Source organism: Callithrix jacchus, chromosome 4 (assembly GCF_049354715.1).
Source record: "Callithrix jacchus isolate 240 chromosome 4, calJac240_pri, whole genome shotgun sequence".
In the NCBI taxonomy this organism is placed as follows: domain Eukaryota; kingdom Metazoa; phylum Chordata; class Mammalia; order Primates; family Cebidae; genus Callithrix; species Callithrix jacchus.
In genome coordinates, this window is record NC_133505.1 from 49,744,953 (window position 1) to 49,769,734 (window position 24,782).

Genomic DNA, 24,782 nt, shown 5'->3' on the forward strand with positions numbered 1-24,782 from the left:
TTAAGCTTCTCAAATTTGGTCAAAGACCTAAAGTTGCTGATCCCCAAAAGAAAGCTTTTGGGGATGATGGCACTCTTCTCTCTTGATTATGGCATTGGATACAAGTCTCCAGAAGTCTCAGAACCATTCATTAAAAAGGGTGGATAGTATTGTATGTAAACTAGACATTAATTTTTAACGGGAAAAATAAATGTAAAGACAAAATACACTGCTTGTGTGTTAAGTCAAATGAAGAATGTAAAAGTTTAATGTATATACATTTTTAATGATTTTGACAAATGCTTCCAAATTTCTCTCAAGAATGGTTGAATCCAGTGCATACTTCCCCGATCGTTGAATGAGTGATTCCTTCCACCCTCGTCAGCACAGTAATCCCAAGGGTCACACTTTTGATGATCGCTGGCTCAGCGCTGGGCACACTGCAGGGGTTTCATAGAAGCACAGATTCCGGGCACTCGAAGTCCCACAAGAGAAAAATCCCCACTCCTGAAGCAACTTACTGTTCTGATGGGGGAAGTGATGAAGGAACGTACCATGTGTGTTGAGGAGGAAGGTGGCCTCTGAACTCAGGGAACTCAGTAAGTTCTGAGTACTGGATGGGAAACACTGAAAAAAAAAAAAAGGGTAAATAAGAAAACAAAACACATCTGTAAGCGGAGATGTCTCAAGTGACAACTGTATCTCATTCGCATGCCCCTAGTGCCTACCTAGTCCCATGCATAGCAATGAGGTTGTGGGAATGAATGAACAAATGAATGAATGAATGAGTTGGGACACTATAAAAGTTTAGGGTCAGCCAAGATAAAACTACTTTGCTTAGAGTTTGGGAGTTCAAGGTCAGTTTAAGATTGTGGCCAGGCAAACTTGAGAACTTTTTGCTTTGAGTCCTGTTAAAATTAATGAAAATGGAGACCAGGCCTGAAGAGTCCCAAGCAGACAAAATCAGTCAGGCCTCATAAGTGATCTCAACCTTGCTTGATTTGCAAACATCAGTGAAACCTAAGTTGAGCTATTTCTTGTAAATGTGTGTATTAAGGAAGAACAGAACTTAAGCTCAACCAGTCAGAAGAAGCCAATGAACTTATATAAATAAGTAGTGTCTTTCCAACAGGCTAGGGCAACTAGGGGAACTGTAGAACTGTAACCAATTAAATATTTTCTTCACTTTACTCGTCCTGTGGGAGCCTTCCCCTTGCGTCCCACCAGTGGAGCTCCTCCACCTGTTCTGTTTGGAGCTGCCTGATTCATGCATTGTTGTTTGCTCAAATAATCCATTTAAATTTGTATTGTGCCTCAGTTTACTTTTTGACAGTCCCATCTAAGGAGTAGAAACGTAGCATTGGTGAGTAGGGGGAGCATACATAACCATGGGGGTCCAACTGGACTCCCACACACTGAAGGAGCAGATGACACAGCTACTGGTCTGGGCTTTGGAGTAAGTGAAGGGTGTGGTCTTGGGCCAAGTGCTGGGTCATTTCCACTGGAGCTGTTGGCTGCACAGGCAAGATAGGGTTGAGCAGGAGGAAGTGGAGGGTGCTTGCCTGTGTGCTGATGGAGGCTGAAGGCACAGGAGGAAAGGGCTCTTGAGGTGAGGTGGATGAGGGGAAGCCCTGCAGTGGCTTTAGGAAGCCTGTGGGAGGGACTAGGAGTCTAGAGGGAGCTGGTGGTGAGTAAAGACAAGAGGAGGAGAGGCAGAGAGAGGGATAGAGACAGGAGATGCAGGGGTAGGGCAGAGGAGGGGCTGCTGGTGTGTGTGTGTGTGTGTGTGTGTGTGTGTGTGTGTGAGTGTGAAAGTGAGACTATGTGTGTGAGTGTGAGTGTATGTGCACGCACACCCATGTATGAGAGCACAGGAAACCCTCCCTCAACCCAAACTTTGTGGGAAACCAAAAAGATTTCAAGTAAGCCTGTAAGAGGTTATTTACAAGAGTGAACACAAGTGACTGTTCTGAGCAGACAGAAGCCTGGGAGAGAGAGAGGAAGGAACAGAAAGAATACATCTGCAATGAATGAATGAATGAATTCGAGTTTATAAGAATTTCTGTGTGAATGTGTGTATGTAAGAAACTAGAGTTCATGATTTCCACCTTATTTTGAGAGCCTGCTCTGCTGGGTCTCTGAGCCTGGAGGATTCAAGGAAAGTCTGTACCTGAGGTTCCAGAAGCCTCACCCCAGCCCCCTAGCTGGATCCCAGGGACCAGTCCCTGGGGGAGGTTGCGTAGGGCCAGGAGCCCTCTCTGTTAGCCCTCTTTGGGCTGGGGCCACAGACTGGGTGGAGCAGCCACACTTGCCTGAAGTTTCAAGGAAAAGGGCAGAAACAGCTGCCAGCACCGCCCTCAAGATAGGCTCAATGAACCCCTGCAGTCGGCTGGGGACAGTGGGTCCCACACTGCCTCACTTCCGTAAATGGGCAGCTTCATTTTTAGAACCCCAGGTCCTTCCCTGGCAGGCCCAGGTGGCACATCCTGTGTCAGCTGGGCCCTCACCTTGGATCCCCGGGGTGCCCTGGCCCCTTGCTGGGCCTGTGACTGCCCAGCTGGATGGAGCCATGGTCCCTGCGCTCCTGCTGCTGCTGCTGCCCCGCGGCCACAGGGCTGCCTGTCAGGTGAGGGGAGAAGGGGCTGCCTTGTGGAGGAGGGAGTGGGAACAGAGGCAGGAGCTTTAGATCTTTATCAGAAACTTCACTTCTTGCTTTCCTGGCCCAATTGTCTTGCTTATTTTTTGTGGGTTGGATGAGGAGGAAGTTAGGGCTGACTTAGTGGCTCCTTACCAGAGACCGCTGGGCATGGTGGCAGTTGGCAAAACTCACTCCCTACTGCCTGGAGAAGGGTGGGAGTTGTAGGCACACATGAACACAGTGCCCTGGAGACCCATCCCAAGGTCACCCAACTCTGTACCTCCCAGAGGGTAGAGAGACAGCTTCCCACTGCCAGGGCAGAAAGGGGTCTCTCCTGTGCTCAGAAATTCTGGGCTCATCCACCAAGCAATGGAGTTAGATCATTCTGTTTAGTTTGCAAGGAACAGAGGGATGTTCAGAGAGGGCGCTGCCTCACACAGAGCCTCAGAACTAGTAACTGCTGGGTGGGAAGCGGGACAGATGTCCTGGGTTCTGGGCCCTTGACTTTCATAGCTCTGGGTTCCACTGGGGGAACTGGGAGCCCCCTGCATGTGGGAAAAGGAAGCATGCATTGAGCACCCACAGTGTGCAAAGCACTGACCTGGGGCAGAATTCTCACAGCAACCTGTGAGCGGTGTGGTGCTGTTGTCACTTGACTGACACAGAAATATATCTGTTTCTGTATCAGTCAAGTGACAAGTGTCTGTTTTGATATTTCAGTATCAAACACGTGCCCTGATCACACAGTTAAGTGGTAGAAACAGGGTTTCAGCCCTTGTTTATTTTGACTCTAAAATGTGGGCTCTCTATTCTCTACTCTGCTGTAAAGTTTTTTTTTAATGTGTGTTTATGAAAGGCTCTGGGGTAAAATTATCAGAAGAATCAGTGCCGAGCTTAGGTTGGGCGCAGGGGTGAAGGGACCCTGGCAGCTCTCTCCCTCCATCTGTCCCCTGAGTCACCCCCACACAGCAGTTCTGCTCTCTCTCCACCAGACTGTGGGTTCTGAAGGCTTGGACCACATCTTACACCTCAGCATAGAGAGCAAGACACTGCAGATGGAACATGAACAATTGGTGAATCCTGTGGTTCGCACTCCATTGGGAGTTTGTTTACATGTACATTTGGACAGGCTTCACCTGTGGGTTTTATGTAACTAGAATATTTTAAAAGTAAACACCAGATAGAATGAACTAAGTCAGGTTATTCTTTAAAGAGGACTTCAGTGAGCATATTTATGAAATAAAGAACTATTCATGATTTTTTCAAATACTGGATTTTCTTATGTACCTAATTAGTTGGGCACTGGAATTTCAGAACGTAATGACTTGTGTTTGTGTCTCTGCATCTATCTTACCGAGGGCGTGACCTGAGTCTATCCCACAAGAATTCCCTGGGAATCCCTGAAGGCAGAGCTTGTCCCTCTCCCATCAGACTAGAGAATACCATGAGGAAAGGGGTGTGTCTGATGGAGCTCCGAGTGTCAGGGCTGTGTTTCCTCCATTAGACTGAGACTCCCTGAGGGATAAACCTGCCTCCTCCACCAGACTGAAAGCTTCCTGAGGGAGGGGCCTGTGTCTCCCCCATAATACTGGGTGCCAGCTGTTTTCAGGGCTGGTGTACCACCCTTCAGACTGGGGCAAGCTCCCTGGGGTGGGGCTGTATTTCCCCCTCAATCATGTGGGTTCCATGACAGCAGGACAATATCCAGGTCACCCTTCACCATGATCTTCAGCTTTCACGATGCCTTCTTCCTCTGCTCTTGCCAGACCTTATCCAACGAGCCTTGTCTCCTCCCCAGGTCCCCCTGCCGAGAGCGCATACACAAAAGTGAGGCACTTTGAAGGGGAGACTCTGTCTGTGTTGTGCTCCTACAAGGGCTACAGAAATCGTGTGGATGGCAAGGTTTGGTGCAAAATCAGGAGGAGGAAGTGTGAGCCTGGCTTCACCCGAGTCTGGGTGGAGGGACCCCGCTACTTGCTGCAGGACGATGCCCAGGCCAAGGTGGTCAACATCACCATGGCGGCCCTCACTCTCCAGGACTCGGGCCGATACTGGTGCATGCGCAACAGCTCCGGGACCCTGTACCCCATGTTGGGCATCTGGCTGGACGTGTCTCCAGGTGAGTGGGCTGGAGGGGCACTGGGAAGGGTGGAGGGAGCCCTCCCTGCCCTACACTCCACTAACATCAGAGATGATAAGGATAGTAACCCATCCGTGGTCATGTGGCACTGTAGTGTTTTCAGAGTGCCTTTATGGCACTATTCACGACACTATTGTCACCATTTACAGATGAGGATAATGAGACCTGAAAACCCAATGTGACTCTGAGCTTGTCCAGGGTCCCAGAGCTAGCAGGTGGCTGAGATGAGGTTCAACCTTGGGACTGTCTGTGCTGTGTTTCATTCACTCATTGCTTCACCATAATTCACTCAGCCCCTATTATGTGGCAGGCACTATTCTAGGCTCTAAGGATACAAGAGTGAGCAAATACAGACACAATCTTGCTCTATAACAATTGCAAATAACAAGAAATGTTTGTAAGAAAATAAAACCCTGGCGAACTGGAAAGTAACTCGGTAATGAGGGAGCTGTGGAAGTACTGAGGATCAGAAAACACCTCCCTGAGCAGATGACACCAAGCAGAGCCCTGAATGGTGAGCGTTCTGCAGCCCTGTTGAAATCTGGGTGCTTTGAAGGGCACTTTGTGGTAAGAGCTGCATGTGCAAAGATCCTGAGGTCAGAAAGAGCTTGGCTTGTATAAGAAAGGCTTATCTGGCCAGGCGTAGTGGCTCACACTTGTAATCGGCACTGTGGGAGGCCAAGGCAGGCAGATCACTTGAGGTCAGGAGTTCGCGACAAGCCTGGCCAACATGGTTGAAACCCCATCTCTACTAAAAATACAAAAATTAGCCAGGTGTGGTGGCATGTGCCTGTAATCCCAGCTACTCAGGAGGCTGAGGCAGTAGAATCACTTGAACCCAGGAGGCAGTGGTTACAGTGAGCTGAGATTGTGCTATTGCACTCCAGCCTGGGCAAGAGTGAGACCCTATCTCAAAAAAAAAAAAAAATGCTTTTTTAGTGGCTCCATATTGAGTATGGGACAGTGATTGACTAGGTTGGGGAGTCCAGCATCCCTGAAGCCTGTGAGATGGAGTTTGGGTGATTCTAAGTACAAGAGGAAGCTATCAGAGAGCTGAGAGAGGTGTGTCATAGCTTGTTTTTAAGTATGTAGTAGCCACTTGACAAGGACAGACTGTGGAAGGTATGAGCATGGGCAGAGCGACCATTGTGAACACAGTGCATGCTTCCAGCCTGAAGGGCGAGACAACCTCTTTAAAACGCCAGTACCAGCCCTCCCAACATTTACAGGTGGAAAGTTGGTGCAGGAAAATAACAGCCAATACATGTGCCATAGTAGGGGACAGTCCCAGGACAGTGGCATGGGAGCCTCGATACTTCATCCAGGATGATCACTTCTATGGCATCTTCACCGTCACCATCACTGAACTCCCAAGTAGAGGCCTTGGGATTCTATGGGTGTGGAATCTCTCAATCCCATGAGATCTCTATCGTCAGAATCATCTGCCTGGTGTTTTCTGAAGGTGAGTTCTGTTCCTTCTTATTGGTGGGTCTCAGACCTCCTGAATCACAAGGTATTAGAGCTGGAGTGGATCCTAGAAATCTTCTCCTCCCACCCTCTCTTCGCTGAAAACTGGGGGCATGGAGAAGAAATCCCTTGGCCCGAGGCCACTGCTGCTGAAGGGCAGAGCCAGTCCCAGAATGCAGACCTGCTGGCTTTTGGCTCTTCCTTCCGCATCACACATATTTCCCTTAACATTTTTTGCTGCTATTAACAGGACTCCTCTATTTGGAATGAGATTAAAGCTTCCCCATGCTTGAGCACAAAAGGCTTAATGGTCCATTCCGGACATTCCTACCCCTGACCCTAACTCCCAGCTGTAGTCAAGAAATTCCACTGAGTAATGGGGTAGGGTGTAAAAATATGACACAGGAGACAGCTAGACAATGAGGCTGACATGAGACTTAGGGGATAAGGCTGGGAGGTGTAGCAACCTGGGGCTCAGAGGTCCTGAGTCCTCCCCGCAGACCTGCCCCTATCAATTGAATGTCATTAACTTTCAAAATGAGAAGTTAGGGGTCACCACTACTCCTGAGGCCCCTGGGCACTCCTCCTGAAATTAGAGTTGCCAAGCTTTCCTGCCTTTTTCTCTGATGGTCAGGACCCCTCCCTGCTGCTGAGTGTGCCCAGCCACTTGGTCAAATGGGCACCTAGAGGACCCCAATAAGCTTCTCTTTCTTCAGTGCTCAAGCTTTGGCTCACTGCCCATTCCTTGTAGGGCAAAGGGCTAGGCTAGGCCCTGGCTAGGGACTCAAAAGCCTTGAGGTCCCATCCTGAGCTGGAGGAGCCCACAGCTGAGCCAGAGAAACAGCATATGATGAAGGATTATGATGCAAGGTGGTAGGTGGCATTAGGGAAATATGGTGGATGGAAGAATAATGAAAGCTGGAAAGGAGGGGGAAGGTTTAAATTTCTAGTACCAGGGGAATTTTAAACCTATAAAATAAGGCACATATGGAATACATTAATAAAAGCTAACTTGTAAAGCAGTATGCCACAGGCACAGGTGAATGCAAGGTAGAATGAATGATATGAAGTAGAGTAATCAAGGATTTATTCTTGAAGAAGTTGGGGGCATATGGATTGGTGAAGAATAGCAGGCAAGTGCAGTTCCAATAAAGTGAATAGCCTGAATATGTCTTTCTTCTTCTTTCTGCCTTTCCTCCCTCCCTCTTTTCCTTCTGTCCTTCCTGACTCTAATCGAGGCTCATCATACACTATTCTTAGGTTACAGCAAAAGGAAACCCTGCTTCTTGGCCATGTCTATTTCCTTCCTTAGCTCCATTTACCCTAACACTTACCCATCCACTCACTCATCCATCTTTTCATCCACTTACTCTTCATACATCCTATCCATTCCCCCACTCATCCATCTATTCATCCATCTATTTATCCACCCATGATTCATCTGTCCACCCACTTCCAAATAATTTATCTATTAAATCACCCACTTATCCATCCATCCATTCATCCAATGTGCCTTTTCACAGGTCTCTTAGGTACCCCTGCCTCCAATGTGAATCCTACCCAGAACATGCCTCAGATTCCCACAGTTCTTACTACCCACTAAGGCCCTGAGCCCACTGTATACCAGCCCAAGAACCATGGCCCAACCTCCACCCAAGTCAACTGCTGATGTCTCCACTCCTGGCCCACAGTCAACAATAAAAATGGGACAAATGTCATATGATTTCCCAGCCTTTGGGCCCCAGGTTTGGACACTGAGTCCGTTGTTCCCCAGTCCATGTGCTAAGAGGATGGGGGAGTGTGAGAAAGGGGAGGGTGGGCAGGAGCCGACTTTAGTCACATTAGTCTGGGTAGAAATGTCCAGGGAAGAAGGAGGTGGTGATGGAGAATAGGAGAGGCTCTCTGTCAGCCAGGCTGTCCTCCCCAGTTCACCTTCCTCGCTTTCTTGCAACCTGAGTATTAAGGAGACGGAAATGGCATCTTCCCCAGATTCCAATGGACCCCATCCAACCCCAGGGTCCTGATGGGTAGTGGGAAAGCCCTCTCTGAGTGAGGGACCCTGGATCTAGTGTCAACCTGACTGACTGACTGACTTTATGTGAGTCAAGAGCCCTCTCTGGCTTTAGCTTCCTTGTCAATTCAGCAGGCATGCTAGAAACCCAGAGCTAAAGACATTGTCCACCTAACAGCTCTCAGCAGGAGCCACACCTTAGGGCTAAATGCAGTCCTGGTTTTTGCTTTGTTTGGTTGGTTCTTTAAAAAAGAATACTGATGTGTGTGCCCTCATACACAGACCAATAGATTCAGAATTTCTGGAAATAAAGCCCATCTGAGTACTTTTTAATAAACACCTCAGAAAGAAATTCAGAGAGGAAAGGACAAACAAACTGAGGAATGAGAAAGAATAGAAACTCTTTCTTTTGAAATAAAAAAATTTAATGTGATTTTTTTCCCTTTAAGAAGAAAAATCTGCATTAATTAAATGAAAATTATTATCCAAGCTACTTAAGTATAAAAGCACATTGTGCTATAAAATATTTAAACTGTATTAATAAGAAGCTAAGTTTATAACAAGGAACTGAATGCTTCTCAGTTGACTACTTACATTGAGGCAAAAGTCTATAAAGCAGCATTTCCTATGATGGTGGAATGTTCTCTGTCCCTGTCCAACATGGATTATCACACTGGGCATGTGTGATAATTGAGTACCTGACCTGAGACAAGTGAGTGAAGGACTGTAATTTCTATTTATCATTTAATTTGTGTTAACTTAAATGTAACTAGCCCCCTTGACAAAACTTTGGGAGTGTTTTAACGCAACTTTAGGACTTACTGAGAAGTTTGTTTCAAGGTTGGTCTTTCAAAGCAGGGGCTGGGCTGTGATTAAGTAATGATCACAATCAAACAGTACAGGATTGGTAGAAGCAATAAGATGAGGATCCTTTTTTTTTAACTTTAGGTTCTGGGGTACATGTGCAGGTCATGTAGGGTTGTTGCATGGTGCATACATAACCAGGTGGTTTGCTGCCTCTATTCCCCCTTTGACTATATCCGGCATTTCTCCCCATGTTATCCCTCCCCATCCCCCACTGTCCCTCCCCTACCACCCCCCCACCCCACTAACTGCCCCCAGTGTGTGATGCTCCTCTCCCTGAGTCCATGTGTTCTCATTGTTCAACACCCACCTATGAGTGAGAACATGTGGTGTTTGGTTTTCTGTTCTTGTGTCAGTTTGCTGAGAATGATGGTTTTCAGATTCATCCAAGTCCCTACAAAGGACTTGAACTCATCGATTTTTATGGCTGTGTAGTATTCCATGGTGTGGAAATATGTGCCACATTTTCTTTGTCCAGTCTATCATTGATGGGCATTTGGGTTGATTTCAGGTCTTTGCTGTTGTATACAGGGTTGCAATGAACATACACATGCATGTGTCTTTATAGCAGAACGATTTATAGTTGTTTGGGCATATACCCATAATGGGATTGCTGGGTCAAACGGAATTTCTATTTCTAGGTCCTTGAGGAATCGCCACACTGTCTTCCACAATGGTTGAACTAATTTACACTCCCACCAACTGTGTAAGAGTGTTCCTATTTCTCCATATCCTCTCCAGCATCTGTTGTCTCCAGATTTTTTAATGTTCGCCATTCTAACTGGCGTGAGATGGTATCTCAATGTGGTTTTGATTTGCATTTCTCTAATGACCAGTGATGATGAGCATTTTTTCATATGTTTATTGGCCTCATATTTGTCTTCTTTTGAAAAGTGTCTGTTCATATCCTTCACCCACTTTTGAATGGGTTTTTTTTTTTTTTTTTGTATATCTGTTTTAGTTCTTTGTAGATTCTGGATATTAGCCCTTTGTCAGATGGGTAGACTGCAAATATATTTGCCCATGGTTCACTTTAATGATGGTTTCTTTTGCTGTACAGAAGCTTTGAAGTTTAATTAGATCCCATTTGTTTATCTTGACTTTTGTTGTCATTGCTTTTGATGTTTTAGTCATGAAGTCCTTGCCTATACCTATGTCCTGGATGGTTTTGCCTACATTTTCTTCTAGTGTTTTTATGGTGTTAGGTTTTATGTTTAAATCTTTAATCCATCTGGAGTTAATTTTAGTGTAAAGTGACAGGAAGGGGTCCAGTTTCTGCTTTCTGCACATTGCTAGCCAGTTTTCCCAACACCATTTATTTAACATGGAGTCCTTTCCCTATTGCTTGTTTTTGTCAAGTTTGTCAAAGATCAGATGGTTGTAGATGTATGGTGTTGCTTCCGAGGCCTCTGTTCTGTTCCATTGGTCTATGTCTCTGTTTTGGTGCCAGTACCATACTGTTTTGATTACTGTAGCCTTGCAGCATAGTTTGGAGCCCAGCAGTGTGATGCCTCTGGCTTTGTTCTTTTTGCTTAGGATTGGCTTGGCTATGCGGGCTCTTTTTTGGTTCCATGTGAAGTTTGAAGTGGTTTTTTTCCGGTTCTGTGAAGAAGGTCATTGGTAGCTTGATGGGGATAATGTTGAATCTATAAATGACTTTGGGCAGTATGGCCATTTTCACAATATTGATTCTTCCTAACCATGAGCATGGAATGTTTTTCCATCTGTTTGTGTCCTCTCTTATTTCATTGAGCAGTGGTTTGTAGTTCTTCTTGAAGAGGTTCTTTACATCCTTTGTTAGTTGTATTCCTAGTTATTTTATTCTCTTTGTAGCAATTGTGAATGGGAATTTACTCTTGATTTGGCTCTCTGTCTGTTATTGGTATATAGGGAATGCTTGTGATTTCTGCACATTGATTTTGTATCCTGACACTTTGCTGAAGTTGCTTATTAGTTTGAGAAGATTTTGGGCTGAGACAATGGGGTCTTGTAAATATACAATCATGTCGTCTGCAAATAGAGACAGTTTGACTTCCTCCTTTCCTAATTGAATATCCTTTATTTCTTTTTCTTGCCTGATTGCTCTGGCTAGAACTTTCAATACTCTATTGAATAGGAGTGGTGAGCGATGGCATTCTTGTCTAGTGCCTGATTTCAAAGGGAATTCTTGAGCTTTTGCCCGTTCAGTATGATATTGGCTGTAGGTTTGTCCTGAATACAGCACACCGATGGGTCTTGAATTTTTATCCAGTTTGCCAGTCTGTGTCTTTTAATTGGGGCATTTAGGCATTTACATTCAATGTTAATATTGTTATGTGTGAATTTGATCCTGCCATCTTGTTACTGGCTGGTTTTCTTGCCCATTAGTTGGCTCATATTCTTCATCGCATTTTTGGTATTTGCCATTTGGTGTGCTTTTGCAGTGACTGGTACTTGTTCCTTTCCGTGCTTAATGTTTCTTTCAGGAGCTTTTGTAGGGCAGGTCTGGTGGTGACAAAAATCCCTCAGTAATTGCTTGTCTGTAAAGGATTTTATTTCTCCTTCACTTATGAAGCTTAGTTTGGCTGGATATGAGATTCTGGGTTGAAAGTTCTTTTCTTTAAGGATGTTGAATATTGGCCCCCACTCTTCTGGCTTGTAGAGTTTCCCTCTGTGGGTGATCTGACATTCTCTCTGGCTGCCCTTAGCATTTTTTACTTCATTTCAACCCTGGTGAATCTGACAATTATGTGCCTTGGGGTTGCTCTTCTTGAGGAATATCTTTGTGGTGTTCTCTGTATTTCTTGGATTTGAATGTTAGAATGCCTTGCTAGGCATGGGAAGTTCTCCTGGATAATATCCTGAAGAGTGTTTTCCAGCTTGGATTCATTCTCCCCATCATATTCAGGCACACCGATCAAGCATAAATTAGGTCTTTTCACATAATCCCATATTTCTTGAAGGCTTTGTTCATTTATTTTCACACTTTTTTCTCTTGTCTTGCCTTCTCTTTTTATTTCATTGAGTTGATCTTCAATCTCTGGTATCCTTTCTTCTGCTTGATCAATTCGGCTGTTAAAACTTGTGTTTGCTTCACATAGTTCTCTTGCTGTGTTTTTCAGCTCCATCAAGTCGTTTATATTCTTCTCTAAGCTGGTTATTCTAGTTAGCATTTCATCTCACCTATTTTCAAGGTTTTTGGTTTCTTTGCATTGAGTTAGAATGTGTTCTTTAGCTCAGAAAAGTTTGTTATTATCCACCTGTTGAAGCCTGTTTCTGTCAATTTGTCCCACTCTTTCTCAGTCATATTGTGTTCCCATGTTGTTGAGGAGTTGTGATCCCTTGAAGAATAAGAGGTGTTCTGGTCTTTGATGGTTTCATCTTTTTTGGGCTGGTTTTTCCCCATCTTTGTGAATTTACCTGGCTGTGATCTCAGGGAGCTGCTTGATGAGGTCACTTGTCTGCCTGTTGAGGCACTACTGGGTTTCTAGGGACTCCTTCAGGTTACTAGGTAAGCTTCTTGTGTCTTTTTGTTTACACTGGGAGGTTAGGCCCACCTCTTCCATGGACATGGAGGCACTGCTGGGTGGTCAAGAACACCACCCCATTGCTACGTAGGCTTCCTGTGTTTTTTGTTAAAACATGAAGCCTAGTCCCACCTCTTTAATGGTGTGTTGTGTCTTTCCTCCACAGAGCTGGATCATTCAGGGCTCAGCTCAGACTGAGGCACTGACTGTGTAACCCACTAGAGTTAGTGCTTCAGCCCTCTGGTGTTTGTGGGGGAGGGTAGGGACCCACCCAGCCGCAGTCTGTCTCCCTGCTTTCAGCTCCCTCTCTCTCCAGTCATGGGGCAGGCGCCAGCCCAGCTGCTCCATCCGTCTTCCTGCTTTCAGCTCCCTCTTTCTCTGGGCAGGAGGAGGGGGCAAGGGCTCAGTCCGCAGGCTCTCCCAGCTGGCTTATGGGCTTATGCATTTGCTTAGGTCTGTGCACCAATATGGGACACCATCCTGGATTATTATTCAACTCTGCACTTGTAATTCCTGGTGCTTGACTGGCAAAGACCCCCTGTTCTGTGTATTGCTGAGGATTTGGTGGAAGCGCTGTATCTCGACCGGAGTGCCATATGGGAAGCCTCCAACTCACCTGTCAGATGAACTTTCTGAGTGAAGCAGCACCCCTGCCCACCATGGTCTGCCCTGCCTGGGCTTTGCTCACCATCTGACCAGACCCACTGAAATGCACAGGTACCTCGGTTGGAGCTAGGAGATCTCTCTATTTCTGTGTCTCTCTTGCTGCATCTCTCTCACTGCGTCTCTCTAGCTCTCACGGTTTTGTGCACTGGAGTTGTGTCTATTCAGCCATCTTGACTTCCCTAAGATGAGGATCTTGAAGTGGGGGATTGAAAGAGTTTTAGGCTGCCAACTACCTCTTAATGCTTTCCCTTAAAGAGTTGATGAATCTTTCAGGAAGTTCCTGAATGAACAAGTAAATCATTTTCCTGAACAAGAAAACTTGGAAAAGAAATTGCCAACATAAAATTTTCTTTTTTTTTTTTTTTTTGAGATGGAATCTTACTCTGTCACCCACGTTGGAGTGCAGTGGCATGATCTCAGCTCACTGCAACCTCTGCCTCCTGGGTTCAAGCGATTCTTCTGCCTCAGCCTCCTGAGTAGCTGGGACTATAGGCGTGAGCCACCATGCCCAGCTAATTTTTGTATTTTTAGTAGAGACAGGGTTTCACCACGTTGGCCAGGATGGTCTCAATCTCCTCACCTTGTGATCCACCCACCTCAGCCTCCCAAAGTGCTGGGATTGCAGGCATGAGCCACCATGCCTGGCCAAATTTTTCTAACAATATATTACGGACAAAAGCAACATAGGGGAACAGCTCCATAATATTGCCTTGACAACCTTGCATGTGCCACATAGGTCACACTGGCAGACACATGAACTACAGCTAATCTGAAGCATGGCAGAATGCCTGCAACCCTTCTAGAACATGAGAGGATGGAGCTTGTGAGAACCATTGCCCAGTAGCTTCTCTGCCTCCCCTGAAAGATAGTTCATTATGCCCTCCTGAGTTCTGATGAGGCCAAAAGCTCTGTCTCATACCTCAAAATAGGGCTGCAGGTTATGAAGCCACTTATCTGCTTCGAGAGTTGACTCCTCAGCAATGGAATGTCCCACAACTCATATTGCAGTTGTCTGGCCCCTTTTGTTTTTGGGTATGGGACAAGAGCCATGAGATGCTGGCATCTTTGCCTAATCTTTCCCTTGTTGTCTGTGTAAATAATAAACTGACTGAACGCAAAAGTGGCTCACTGCATTATTAGCGGTTGTATCAGTCAGGACTTGGCTTTGGCACAGCTTGGTCTCGTATGAACTTGACAGGTGACAAATAACAGACTGAGACAAGATATTTGCAATTGCTAACATAGAATAGTATCTAATTTTTTTCCAAGATGGCTTCCTGGAGGCATTTTAACCATACCTCATCCACTTAGAAGAAGGAAATAGTGTGCAGACAATCACACTTTGAATACATTATCCAAGAGGGAACTTGAGAGTTCAACAGAAAAGCCAAAGAAAAGTCTAAAATCAAGGAAATAGAAGGAAAACAGGAAGCTTGTGTGGTTGGGACCAGCTGGGAACCAAAAGAGACTTTCCAAATGGGAGAGAGTGAGTGAGAGCCTTTCTGTGATCCACTTTCCCACTGGGACATCATACAATCCAGGACACAGGAGTGCACCTTGACTCTCCAGTCCCTGAATCTAACTTGCAGAGCTGCTGGGAGACTGTGAGAAGAAACTTCTCCATGGAGGTAGTGTGCCCTGGGTTTCACACCCTTCTCGAGACCTAAGAAACTGCCATTCTTGACCCTTGCTTTTAAAAACTTGTGTGTGGTCCTGTGAACTAATGATGGCAGTCTTAGGTGTTAGGGAAACTCAGACTGCAAGTGGCAGAACCAGCGCTTGAGTAGGGAATAGGTTCCCACAACCAGGACTAAGAAGAAAGCATAGTGTAGACTTCTGATTCAATGCTGGAACAGGGCACACCTCCTCCCCAAAACCTGAGCCGGACAAGATTTGGCTCAGTGACTTGGTTGGGCTGGGCGGGGGTTCCAGGGCTAAGTTACAGGCCAGGTGCAAACTGCATGACCTGACTGAATAGTTGTTTACTATAATAGCCAGGAGATGGGAGGGAGCTTCACCAGGACTAGGGCATAAGAGGAATGCAAATCCTCAACCAGTTGCCAAATCTGTGGCTAGTGGGACCACCCCGACACTTATCATTTAATTTGTGTTCATTTAAATGTAGATAGCCACCTTGACAAAACTTTGGGAGTGTTTTAAGGCAACTTTAGGACTTATTGAGAAGTGCACCTATGGCCAGACCTCAGTGCAACAATAGCTGCCCCTCACTCAAGCATTTTGCCAGAGGCCTGAGTGCTGCTCCATCCCCTTGTAATAGCTGATGTGTGCATTCACCATCAGAGGGTCTGAGTATAGGCTTTCCCGGCCCAGCTTCATCCTACCTCTCACCCGGAGACAGAGTCCAGAATTCAGTCTCCGCGGGGTTTCACAACCCAATCCACCACCTGGGACTCCCACACATTTTCCCCTATGCAGGACAGAAGTCAGGCATAAACACCCTACCACTCCCACCTCAGCTGGCTGCTCCCTGCAATCTCCACCTACTGGCCTGGAGGCCAAAAAACTAGGCATCACAGGAACATACCTCAAAATAGCAAAAGCCATTTGTGACAAACTCACAGCAAACATACTGAATGGGGAAAAGTTGAATGCATTTCCTCTAAGACCTGGAAAAAGACAAGGATACCAACTTTCACCAATCCTATTCAACATAGTACTGGAAGTCCTAACCAGAGCAATTGGGTAAGATAAAGAAATAAAAGACATCCAAATTGGAAAGGAGGGAGTCAAATTACCCCATTTGCTGATCCCATGATCTTATATCTGGAAAAACTTAAAGACTTCACCACAAAACTCTCATATTTGATAAATGAATTTAATCAAGTTGCAGGATGCAAAATAAATGTACAAAAATCAGTAGCGTTTCTATACACCCATAATTATCTAGCTGAGAATAAAATAAAGAAGGCAATCCCATTTGCAATAGCTTCAACAAACAAATTTAAATATGCAGGAGTATATTTAACCAAGGAGGTGAAAGACCTAGAAAAAACTGATGAAAGAAATTATAGATGATGTAAACAAATGGAAAAATTTTTCATGCTCATGGATCAAAAAAATTAATATCATTACAATGACCATACTTCAGTTAATGGGGTTACTATTAAAAATAAAAATAAGGCCAGGAACAGTGGTTCACACCTGTAATCCCAGCACTTTGGGAGACTGAAGCAGGTGGATCACCTGAGGTCAGGAGTTCAAGACCAGCCTGACTAACCAATATTGTGAAACCCTGTCTCTACTAAAAACACAAAATTAGCTAGGCATGGTGGCACATGCCTGTAATCGCAGCTACTCTGGAAGCTAAGACAGGAGAATCGCTTGAACCCGGGAGTTGGAGGTTGGTGAGCCAAGATCACACCATTGCACTGCAGACTGCTCAACAAGAGCAAGACTCTGTCTCAAATAAATAAATTGATTAATTAAAAAATGAAAAAATAGAAATAAATAGGCTGGGTGTGGTGGCTCACAGTACTTTTGGAGGCCAAGGTGAGTGGATCACCTTAGGTCAGGAATTTGAGACCAGCCTGACAAATATGGTGAAACCCTGTCTCTACTAAAAATACAAAAATTAGCCTGGCGTGGTGGTGTACACCTGTAATCCCAGCTACTTGGGAGGCTGAAAAGGGAGAATTGCTTGAATCCAGGAGGCAGAGATTGCAGTGAGCCGAGATCGTGCCACTGCACTGCAATCTGGGTAACAGGGTAAAACTCCGTCTCAAAATAAATAAATAAAATGACCATACTGCCTAAAGCAATCTACAGATTCAATGCAATCCTTATCAAAATATCAATATTATCATTCACAGAATTAGAAAAACATAATCCTAAAATTTACATGGAACCCAAAAAGAACCCAAATGGCCAAAACAATTCTAAGCAAAAAAAACAAAGCTGGAGGCATGGTGTTACCTGACTTGCAATTATATTACAACACTAATATAATGATAATAACCAAAACAGCTTGGCACTGGGTAAAAATAGACACATGGATCAGTGGAACAGAATAGAGAACTTGGAAATAAAGCCACATATTTACAGCCAATTCATCTTTAACAAAATTCGCATGAACATACGTTGGGGAAAGGACACCCTTCTAAATAAATGGTGCTGGGAAAATTGAATGTCCCCATGCAAAGGAGTGAAACTGGACCCCCATCTCTCACCGTGTACAAAAATAACTCAAGATGGATTTAAAACTTAAACGTTAAGACTTAAAATTATAAAAATAACAGAAGAAAACCTAGGGAAAACTCTTCTGGACATTACTTTAGGCAAAGAATTTATGACTAAGACCTCAAAAACAGAGACAACAAAAACAAAAAATAGACAAATGGGGAGTTAAAAGCTTCTGCACAGAAAAAAAAACAGAGGTGAACAACACTTCAGAATGGGAGAAAATATTTGCAAACTGTATCTCCAACAAGGGACTGATATCCAGAATATACAAGGAACTCAAGTAATTCAACAACTACAAAACCCATTAAACCCAAATAATCCCATTAAAACATGGGCTAACGACATGAATAGACATTTTACACCAATCAGAATGGCTATTTAAAAAGCCAAAAAAGAACAGATGTTGGCAAGGATGCAGAGAAAATGGAACTCTTTTACACTGTTGGTGGGAATGTAAATTAGTACAGCTTCCAAAAAAATAAATTTCTCAAAAAATTAAAAATAGAACTATCATTTGATCCAGCAATCTCAACTGGATATCTAACAAAAGAAAAATAAATCAATATATCAAAAAGATACCTGCACGTCTGTGTTTATCTGCACTATTCGCAATAGCAAAGATATGGAATCAACCAAACTGTCCATCAACAGATGACTGGATAAATAAAATGTGATATATACACACAATAAAATACTATCCAGCTATAAAAATAATGAAATCGTGTCTTTTGCGGCAACATGGATTGAACTGGAAGTCATTGGTTTAAGTGAAACAAGTCAGACACAGAAAGACAAATACTGCATATTTTCACTTATAAGCTGTCACTAAAATATGTGTACACATGAACATAGAGAGTAGATAATAGGCAACAGACTCAGAAGAGTGAGGGGTTGGGAGTGAGGTAGATGATGATAAATCGTTTAATGGTATAATGTACGTCGTTCAGGTGATGAATACCCTGAAAACCTTACTTGGACATTATGCAACTTATACATGTAACCAAATTGCATTTGTACCCCATGAATTTATAGAAACAATTTCAAAATCTAAACTAACTAAGGGCTTGTTAAAAATAGACAAGCAGGCCAGGTGCAGAGGCTCACCCAGCACTTTGGGAGGCAAGCCGGGTGGATCACCTAAGGTCAGGAGTTCAAGACCAGCCTGATCAACATGGAGAAACCCTGTCTCTACTAAAAATACAAAATTACGGGGGAATGGTGGCACATGCTTGTGATCCCAGCTTCTCAGGAGGCTGAGGCAGGAGAATCGCTTGGATCCAGGAGGCGGAGGTTGCAGTGAGCTGAGATCGTGCCATCGCATTCCAGCCTGGACAATAAGAATGAAACTCGGTCTCAAAAAAAAGAAAAAGAAAAATAACAAAGTCAACAAGTGGAAGGAAGCCAAATAGAAAATGGTTAAAAATAGGTTATACATTGCAGTAAAGAACCATATGCCCAAGAAACCTATCAAGAGATGTTTGATCCTGTTAGCTAGAGAAAAACTAATTTAAAAACATGGAGCTGTCACTTTGAACCCATCTGATTGGTAAGCACATGGAGGGTGGATGACACCAGGAGTTGGTGAGAGTGGAGGAAAGGGAGATCCTTGAGCCCTGCTGGGGGAGTGCAACATGACCCAGCATTCTTGAGAACAACTGGGAGCTTCTATGTGGCTTAAACATGTGGGTGTCCCATACCCAATGTTCCATCCCTGATTTATGCTTTATCATGCTTACTTCTTTTTATGCCCTGTTTAGAAAATATTTGCCTTCTCCAAGATCATTTTTTCTACATTTTCTTTCAGAAACTATATTGTTTTCACCTTTCTATTTAGGTCTATGGTGTATTTCCAATTAATTTCACCTGCAGTGTGAAGGAGTTAAAACCTATTTTTTTCTGGGTGGGTATCCAACTGATCGTTACCCTTTGATAGAAATAACATCTTTTCCACACAAAATTGCAGAGGCCCGTCCCAGCCCCCACTCACCCAAGGCCCAGGCTTTCCTGAGAAGGACAAACAGGACGGAGAACACCAGGCCTTGTCCAGGATGAATCCACACATCAGAACAGTGGCCGGCACTGCCAGATCTGCCAGGTCAAAGGCAAGTGTGGACTGTCTAAGTCTGACCCTCCTGAAGATACAAGGGTGGGTGATGCCCTCCGTTACCTTTGCAAAGGACTGAAGTTTTAGTATTTATGTAACAAGGGGGTACTAAGACCAAATTAATAAAATGTTCCTGAGTCAGGAGCAGTGGGTGATGGAACTGCTTGACCAACTGCATTATTAATTTATAATCAGCCTGTCAGTGACTGGGTATCCTTGGATGTTTCTCAAGGGCTGGGAAATTATTTTATTCTATTACATGGGTTCAGTAGGTTCCAACCATCCTGTCCATGGCTCTGTCCCTTTTTCTTGGTCAACTCTTTATTTACAGATCCTATGATGTTCAATTTCAGTCCCAGTCTGTCCTGATATACACATATTCAGTTTAGCATATATTCAAATAGCAGAAGAGCAATGTCCTGTGCTAATGGTGGCCTCTTAAAATCACTAGCTTGGAAATAATTTTTTTATTTTTATTTATTTATTTTGAGATGGAGTCTTGCTCTGTCGCCCAGGCTGCAACCTCTGCCTCCCAGGTTCAAGCAATTCTTCTGCCTCAGCCTCCTGAGTAGCTGGGGTTATTGGAGCCCACCCCCACACCCAGCTAATTTTGTATTTTAGTAGAGACGGGGTTTCATCATGTTGCCCAGGCTGGTCGTGAATTCCTGAACTCAGGCAATCCAAAGTTCTGGGATTACAGGAGTGAGCCACCGTACCTGGCCTTGCAGAGTTTGTAGAGAAACTTGAGGCAAAAGCACTGAACTCCAGCATCCCAGTTCCACCTCCCCATGTAAGCAGACAGGCTTATTAACAAAGGAGGAGGCACGATTGGCAGTGTTTCCACCAATGAGAAGCAACCGAAGGTCAGCAAAATGCCCTTCCTTTTCCTCTCTAATAACTGTGCCTCATCTACTGCTATTGAAATCCCTGAGTAGAGGAACGGCTTTTCATTGACCAAATGGGGGCCATTTCATTGATTCACCAGGTATAATGAAATCAGATGGGTCCCTCCCTGTAGGTCCCATCTGCACCACTTACCTGCAGAATGACATAGTGAATAACTTAACCTCTTTTTGTCTCCTCTTCTGCAGTGAAGACAGCAGCACTTATTTCAGAGTAAAGAGATTAACAAGTTAAATGCTTGGCATATAGCACATGTTCAATTACCCAGTTTCTCCAGCAGGCCCTCTGCCATAGAGTAAGGTAATATTTTTTTTTTTTTTTGAGTCAGAGTCTCACTCTGTTGCCCAGGCTGGAGTGCAGTGGCACAATCTCGGCTCACTGCAACCACCCCCTCTCGGGTTCAAGCGATTCTCCTGCCTCAGCCTCCTGAGTAGCTGGGATTACAGGCATGTGCCACCATGCCTGGCTATTTTTTGTATATGTAGTAGAGACGAGGTTTCACCATATTGATCAGGCTGGTCTTGAACTCCTGACCTCATGATCCTCCTGCCTCGGCCTCCCAAAGTGCTGGGATTACAGGCATGAGCCACCATGCCCAGCCAAGATAATTTTTTATATCACCTAGTCCAACATCCTTGTCTTACAGGTGAGAAAACTGAGGCCCAGAGAGAAGCTATTGACTTTCTCAAAAAAGTCACAAAGCAAGAGAATGGAAGACCGATGTCCCCTGATTTCAGGCCTGAAATTTTTCCCATCATTCTGTGATGTCTGTCAAACAGCCCCTCATCATTGAGCAGATTGTGCCTAAGGACACATCATTGTACCAAAGGACACCCTTCCCTGACCAGGTCCTGCAGCTGCTCACCTTTGCACCAATACCAGCCAAATCCAATGGTGCAGGACAATGGGGTCCTGAGGAGAAAGGGAGTCACACACTGACACTGCCTCAAGTCCTGCCTCCAGAGCTCTATCACCATGATCATGACCATGGCTTCCGTGGATAATCCTCCAGCGAGTACCTCCTGGCCTGGACCTGTTTAGGTCTTTGTTTCTAGTCTTCATGAGCGCCAGACTCTCTGGGGGACACTGGCTCCCCACCCACTGCCAGGCCTTCAGGCAGAAGGCATATTTCATGATGTCGTAAGAACAGATCATGGTCAGGTTCTGTCCTTCTACCAAGCACATTGACTTTAAGCACTTCGCTGAGCAAACATGATTTCTTCCCTCACCTCTACATCCCCAGCCCCAGACACAGGATCACAGACAAAGAGTTTGCCTAGCTTCATCAAGCATGTAGGAGTGATTATTTCTGTGATTATTTTTAAATGACTCTGCAATCATGCATGTGTCTGTGTGCATATAAATATGTATATATATGTACACATATATATATACACACACACACATATGAGCAAATAAGGCAAATATCCATCATGGTTGAACTTTGAATCTAGGTGATGAGTTGACAGTGACTATTCTACATTTTGTAAACTGGAAAATGTTCGTCATTAAAAGGTACAAAAGAGCTTTGCCTGATTTACCACCCATTTTCTATTGTACTTGTGGTGGCCCAGGCGTGCCTTTTGCTTCCTGGTACACAGTTCTTTTGTCTTTGTCTTTTGAGACAGAGTCTTGCTCTGTCGCACAGGCTGGAGTGCAGTGGTTCAATCACTGCAGTCTTGACCTCCTGGGTTCAAGTGATCCTCCCATCCCAGCCCCCTCAAGTAGCTGGGACTATAGGTGCATGCCACTATGCCCATCTAACTTTCTGTTCTTTATAGAGACAGGGAGGCAAAGGTTGCAGCCTCAGCGACAGAGCCAGACTCCATCTAAACTCCATCTCACTATGTTGCCCAGACTGATCTTGAACTCCTGGTCTCAATCCATCCTCTCACCTCAGCCTCCAAAAAGTATTGGGATTATAGGTGTGAGCCGTAGCACTTGGCCTCACACAGCATTTTGTATTAGCTCCTAGTGTCCCCCAAGACAGATGCTCTTCTCACTCTTCTCCCTCTATATCTATCCCATCTGGTCTCAGAGGGGAGTCAACCTGAACAGTTGCAGCTGGCACTAATCTCTTTCTCCTCTTCATCCTCAATATCACAGATCACCCTACACCTGGTTCCATCATCATTATCTCCATCATAATATTTATTAAGCACTGATTAGGTCCTAAATACTGAGCCAAGGGCTTTCCATCCATCCATTAATTCTTAGGGCTACCCTCTGAAGTAGGTACCACCTACAAATAAATACCTGTGAGTCGGTTCCACTTACAAATGAGGAAACTCAGCCGAGCAGAGGTTAGAAACCTTACTCAAGATCACGTACATAGAGTGTGGCTGAGATGGGATTTGCCTCAGCCCTGTCTTATTCCAGAACTCTTATCCTCTTCTCCACACTCCCTTTGTGCCTTGCTAGAGTGACTTCCACCGTTTTGTTTTCATGTTGCTACTTGTCTTTTCGCTGTTCTTTACCTTTTGCTCTGCTAATGACTCCTCTGCACAGTGAGTGAATACGTTTTTAAGGGAATACTTTGCCTCACTTGTCTCTACATCTCGCAGTGCTGGGGGATTGCTTGATTGAATCCACCTAATTCTCTCAACTTCAAGATGCAGTAGAGAAATCTCCATCTTCTGTTTCATCGCCCAGTCCCTGCTGGGTCAGGGTGGACCAGCACAGTCTGCATCCATTGCCTTCCTTTCCCTTTTCCATCTGTACCACATGACCTGATCCCATTCCAGTCCATCCCAAAGAAATGAGAGGAAACTCCCCTTAGTGGGCACTTCTGCTGGGCTGTCTATATCCCTCTCCCTGGTGCCCACTCCCCCAGCCTGCTTATCCACTCTCCCTACCTGTAACAGCAGCAGCAGCAGCAGCAGCAGCAGCAGCAGCAGGAGCAGCAGTTAGGGCATCCCCAGAGCCCTGCCCCCTCCACTCTATCTGCCACCCAAATATGTTGTCTGCTGGCTGGCCCAGGGCCCCTTCCAGTTGCTGCAGGATGTTGCACCACATATGTGGTCATCATCTCCCCACGAGGCTGGACAGTTATTTATTAATATTGAGAAATCTTGGAGGTAAGCATGACTGGGGGAGCAGCTCAGGAAGATGCAGAAGATGAAGACAGGCAGGCTGGCCATGCTTGTGACAGCTTCCTTCCTGCCATCATGATGTCACAGTCCTGATGGGAACACTCAGTTGCTTCCCTTTCTGCACCATGGTGAGTCTAGACCCACCCACCTGAGGTCTCTACTGTGTTACTCTCCGCCTCAGGCCACCAACCTCCTCATCACTGACCACTGAACCCACAAGCCTGCACCCCAGTCTCCCTGTGAAATGGTACTGTGCAAACAAATATTGTTCACCCATCAAAGCCAGGTTCAAGCCTTTCTGCTGAACTCACCCTCTTTAATATCAGCCTGCACCATGGTTCCCAAGCACAGGCATGTGGCTTCATTCTGGAAATGTGGCACACGTACACACCTGGGCTCCACCCCCAGGCATTCTGATTTGGCAGATCTGGGAAGGGGGCCAGGAATCTGTATTTCAACAACAGCTTAGGTGGTTCTGTGGCAAGGAGTTCAAATTGACCACGTCTGCAAGAGCCCTGCAGCACATCTAAGGGGCTCAGGGGTTTTATCTGAGGACCAAGTGTGAGTTTCTCTGAGCATCCTGTCCAGGCGTAGGCATGGAGATCAGTTATAACAGTAATATCTGATCAGGTGCAATGGCTTACACCTGTAATCCCAGCACTTTGGGAGACCAAGGCAGGTGGATCACAAGGTCAGGAGTTCAAGACCAGCCTGACCAACATGGTGAAACCCTATGTCTACTAAAAATACAAAAAAATAGCCGGGAATAATGGCACACGCCTGTAATCCCAGCTACTTGGGAGGCTGAGGCAGGCGAATAGCTTGAATCCAGGAGATGGAGGTTGCAGTGAGCTGAGACTGTGCCACTGCACTACAGCCTGGACAACAGAGCGAGATTTTATCCCCCCCCAAAAAAAACAGTAGTAGCAGTAACCACCATGGCACCATGGATTGAAGACCTACTGTGTGCCAGGTGCTTTCTTTACTCAAGCATCTCCTTGGATCCTGTCAACATTGGGAGATGGTATAGTGGAGGTGTGTTATCTTTTGACTCTCCAGCACCAAACACCTTTTCCTTTTGGGGGGGACAGGCCCCAGTGTATGAGTTTCACTCAGATGCAGAGCTCTGCTCCCTTTTCTATTGAAGATGGAGGCAGATATTCCTCCCACCCCTCTCCCGGCAGCTATGCTGCAAGCAGCTGACTTGATCTG

The 24,782-nt window shown here is 45.2% G+C and overlaps 1 long non-coding RNA gene across 2 annotated transcripts; it reads right to left on the bottom strand.

Annotated features, from left to right (window-relative positions):
• Positions 1 to 224: 224 nt before the first annotated feature.
• LOC118152858 (uncharacterized) lies at positions 225 to 23,411 on the bottom strand. Of its 2 annotated transcripts, XR_008480639.2 has the most exons (4): positions 23,334 to 23,411; positions 18,681 to 18,798; positions 534 to 606; positions 225 to 419 (listed from the first exon to the last, which is right to left on the bottom strand). It is a non-coding gene; the product is annotated as an uncharacterized LOC118152858 (long non-coding RNA). The 2 variants fall into 2 exon arrangements; XR_004741792.3 differs by having other exon boundaries at positions 225 to 606.
• Positions 23,412 to 24,782: the final 1,371 nt, after the last annotated feature.